The 4,925-nt window shown below is 43.3% G+C and overlaps 1 non-coding gene across 1 annotated transcript; it reads right to left on the reverse strand.

The window, feature by feature from the left end:
* Positions 1-3,631: 3,631 nt before the first annotated feature.
* LOC126286276 (U5 spliceosomal RNA) lies at positions 3,632-3,750 on the reverse strand. Its single transcript, XR_007551681.1, has one exon. It is a non-coding gene; the product is annotated as a U5 spliceosomal RNA (small nuclear RNA).
* Positions 3,751-4,925: the final 1,175 nt, after the last annotated feature.

The raw sequence follows: 4,925 nt of genomic DNA on the forward strand, positions 1-4,925 counted from the left end.
AGAAGGGGAAATGAAGAAAAGAGGTTAATAACTGAACTTGGGCTGTATGACAAAAAAAAAGTGTCCCTTACCCGAGTAGGGTGGGAGAGGATGAGGTCATGAAGGTTCCTCAGAAGGACAGATTACCTCCAAGGGATCATAAATCAACCCCAAGGTTGTCACAAACTACTTAGCATAACTATAGGTTGAGGGGATGGAGACGAGTGGTTTAATTAATCAATTTAATTCAATAACTTATCAATCTGATATAAAAAGTGTCCCAGAACCCTCTTTGCCCCACTACAACTCTGTACCATATTAAAGCAAGCGCAGCTATTACAACAGCTCAGAAACTGATTTTTTTATAGTTAAAAAGAAATATTTTCCCTGCTATGAAAACTTTAAGGGGGTAGGACGTCAAACGGGCCGACTTCGAGAAGGAGAGGCACCACAGGACATTTTAATTTGCACTGTCTATACTTTTACAAATAAATTCATGAAACTTTGTCAACATGACCAGTAAGGATTCAGGATTCACACTCACAGCAGAGGAAGTTCAAAAACACGAAAAAATAATATTTTTTAAATGTGAAATTTCATGATTTTTTTCACTTACTGTTGCTATAGGTACACGTTTCTTCATAAGTAAGAGAGATTCTTCGATTACTTTTGTACACCTTACAAACCATACATACAGGAGTATGAAACTCTATAATTTGTTTCTCCTATGGAAAAATGAATGGGCTGTTAGGTTTTAAACTTAGTGTTTAGAGAAAACTCGAATTTTATAGTTAATTATATCAATTTTTACCACAGTTTTTAACAGGTTTAGGAACTTCTAGAGTTTCGTACACCTGTAAGTATGGTTTGTACGCTGTGCAAAATTCATCGAAGAATCTCTCTTACTTATGAAGGAAAGTGTACCTACAGCAACAAATGCAGCCAATACCAAGTGAAAAAATGAGGAAATTTCACATGTAAACGAAATTTGTTTTGTTATGTTTTTGAACTTCTTCTGGTATGAGTGTGAAGCCTGAGTCCTTCCTGGTCATGCTGACAAAATTTTATGAATTTATTTTTAAAAGTAAAGACAGTGTAAATTAAAATGTCCTGTGGTGCCTCTCCTCCTCCAAGACGGCCCGTTTCACGTCCTACCCCCCTTAGGAAGTTAGATTATATCGGATTCATGAATTTTGAAACTAGAAGACGATTTATTTACATGTGAAATCGTTGGGTTCAGTAACAATCTCCTTAGTGAAGGTTTTTCCGACCCATGATCTTACGGATTTTTTTTTTCTAGGCGCGCAGTCCGGATCTGTGCAACTGCTACGGTCGCAGGTTCGAATCCTGCCTCGGGCATGGATGTGTGTGATGTCCTTAGGTTAGTTAGGTTTAAGTAGTTCAAAATTCTAGAGGACTGATGACCTCAGCTGTTAAGTCCCATAGTGCTCTGAGCCATTTCTTACGGATTTTTTGTATTGTTTTGATACTGGCACGTTTTTATACAGCCTGTGGAAGGCCAGATCCGGTTATGAAAGTGTGCTCTAGATACCTCACTAATCGGGGCTGTTATCTGCAATAAGGAGGAGCTCCATACTCGAATCCCAGTCACAGCAAAACTTTCGATGTGTTACGAGATGTTCTTACAAGGGAACCTCCGCATAGCACCCCCCTCAGATTTAGTAATACGTTGGCACAGTGGATAATCCTTGAAAAACTGAACACAGATCTATCGAGAAAACAGGAAGAAGTTGTGTGGAACTATGAAAAAATAAGCAAAATATACAAACTGAATAGTCCACGCGAAGATAGGCAACATCAAGGTTAACCTGAGATCAGGAGCGCCGAGGTCCCGTGGTTGTCGTGAGCAGCTGCGGAATGAGACGTTCGTGGTTCAAGTCTCCGCTCGAGCGAAAAGGTTTTCTTGATTTTCGCACAGTTATGATCTGTCCATTAGTTCATTGACGAGACGAGACTGTAATAAGTTTAGTGTCTGTGTTTTGCGATCGCACCGCAAAACCGTGCGATTAGTAGACGAAAGGACGTGCCTCTCCAATGGGAACCGAAAACATTTGATCGCAAGGTCATACGTCAACGGATTCCTCCACAGGAAAACACGTCTGATATATTCTATACGACACTGGTGACGGCATGTGCGTCTCATGACAGGAATATGTTGTCGACCCACCTAACTTGTACAGTTGGCGAATGGGTAAAAAGATTCTTCTACGTTGCCCGATTTAGGATTTCTTGTGGATGTGAAAATTACTCCCAAAAAGTGATGAAAACATAAGAGTTTCACACATAAACTGCAACAAATGAATGCAACAGTTTCACAGTCGCACAGTTTTCCCTGTGCTCTGTCAAAACGTATGTATCTAACGTTTTCAAATTTTTCCGTGGGTAGACCGTCAAATCCTGCATATGTCCAAGCAAATATGAACATGGCCTGGAATTTTGGAGAGCGAAGTTGATTGTGTGTGAGTGACTGAACTTTGATAATGGTCTGAAAATAAAAAATTAAACTTTTCGCTAGAAGAAAGGCTTCAACCTAGGACCTCTCGTTCCGCATCTGCTCATACTAACCACTTTTTTCTTTTTTCCATCTTTTTTGTTTTTTTTTCTTTTTTTCACTACCCACTTTTTCATCCCTCCTTTTTTTCAGCAATCCAATTTTTATTAACCACTTTTATTTTAATTTTTTATTTATTTTTAATTTTTTATTTATTTATTTTATTTTTAGGATGGTCAAGGCGTGGTACACGCCACACTAGCGTTGGGTCTCTTCACGGCACTGCCAGTGCGTCGAGGTCCAAACCCCTCCCACCCCATTTTCATGTTCCCTGTTGGGTCATAGCACTAGGTGTGCAGAAATCTTAACACAAAATTCCCATTCTCTGATGTAAGAAAGACAAAGAAACCTCTTCTCTGAGTAGAAACTGAACACTGATAAAAACTTAACAATTCTTCTCGAATCACACAAACACTTTGGAAATCGAACGCGAGTAATTTTAAACAAAATGTTTTGAAAAAAAAAGTTCCGGAAGCAAGGTAATAGTAAATAATAATAAGAAACAAAGTGACTTTTAATTTTCTTCAGTTCGTTCTCGTTCAAGGTGTTGTAGTGGTTCGACATGTTTAACCAACACCCATTCTTTCAAAAATGATCTTCAGCATGTTGCCGTAGTGCTTCTTGTGGTTGCGATACGTGCTGATTATTGCATATTTACGCTTCATGTAAAGGCGGAATTCTATCTCGTTGTCAGACCCATGTTTGTGGATGACATAACCAACATATTTTACCAGTAATCAGCTAATGGCGTTGGTTTTTAATTTCGGAAAGTATGTCATGTCTGGTCTCAGGAGGAGCGATGGCGTTATATATTCGGTAGAGGATCTGGTGAGAAAGGCGATTTGTTGCCTGATCCAATTCCAGTTATGCACATTGCCACCACAGGTGAATCTGTGGCTGAGTGTATCCACCAGATCTCATTGGTACTGATGAAATTATTAACTGTTTTGTACCATGCGGAAATAGCGTCTGTAGATACCCGGAATAGTTGATGTTCCGCCATACAGCTTTCCAGTCACAATTTGGGAATTTCGTTTCAATTTTGTTTCTACCCTCACTTAACTTCAAAATTTGTCGTATGGCTCAGCAATAGCCGAGCACTACGAAAAATACCTTACAGACTCATTTAATGTTCCCCTCCACGGAAATCTTTAGTAAAAGGCGAAAGATTTATTCGTTTTGAAGGGAAACCAGAGTGCCGCGGGACCACGGCGCTCTTGAGTTCAGTCTAACCTTGATGTTGCCAATCTTGGGCATGGACTACTCCATTTGTATGTTTTGCTTAGTTTTTCATAGTTTCACACAACTTCTTCCTGTTTTTTTCGATTGATCTGTGTTTGGTTTTTTCAAGGGCTGTGCACTGTGGCAACTTACAACTAAATCTGAGGGGGGTGCGAAGGGGAGGTTCCCTTGTTAGGAATGCGGGCGACACAGGGGCTGCAGTGTGGGACGGCGTCGCAGGTGTCAGCTGGTGCGGCGCCGGCCACCCGCCTCTGGAGAGCCAGAGCCAGTCTGCGCCGGGGCGCCCTTTGAGGGCAGGCGAGAGCGGTAAGCGACAGGCGGCACGCAGCAGAAATCACGCATTCAGCGCGCGTAGCCTCCTGCCCACTTTGACGCAGAGCGCCGGCTGTCTGCGCGAAATTAGGCGCCATCAATGCCTGAGGCGTGACGCGTCCCTGCCCCTGTCCCTGACACACAGGCGATTGCCGGCCGGCGCTCTATATACAGGTAGTGGCGGGTAAGAGGGGGGGGGGGGGGGGCGTTCTGCAGAGAAGCGCAGGGCAAGCACGAGAAACTCGCCGACACTGTGACATTCCCGGACCATAGGGCCAGCCAATCAGCAGTGCAGCAGTTCTGGACAACTCAGGCGTGTTCCTTCTTTATTGCCATTTCACTCGCCTAAGCGATGGGAGAAGCTGGTTAAAGAATATGAATTCTCTTCAGCGGCCCAGCTGGGGTTGGGGTTGTTTGGGGGAAGAGACCAAACTGCGAGGTCATCGGTCTCATCAAAAATGGTTCAAATGGCTCTGAGCACTATCCGACTTAACTTCAGAGGTCATCAGTGGCCTAGAACGTAGAACTACTTAAACCTAAGTAACCAAGGGACAACACACACATCCATGACCGAGGCAGGATTCGAACCTGCGACCGTAGCGGTCGCTCGGTACCAGACTGTAGCACCTAGAACCGCACGGCCACTCTGGCGGCACGGTCTCATCGGATTAGGGAAGGACGGGGAAGGAAGCCGGCCGTGCCCTTTCAAAGGAACCATCTCGGCATTTGCCTGGAACGATTTATGGAAATCACGGAAAACCTAAATCAGGATGGCAAGACGCGGGATTGAACCGTCGTCCTCCCGAATGCGAGTCCAGTG

This window comes from Schistocerca gregaria, chromosome 1 (assembly GCF_023897955.1).
Source record: "Schistocerca gregaria isolate iqSchGreg1 chromosome 1, iqSchGreg1.2, whole genome shotgun sequence".
Lineage (NCBI taxonomy): Eukaryota > Metazoa > Arthropoda > Insecta > Orthoptera > Acrididae > Schistocerca > Schistocerca gregaria.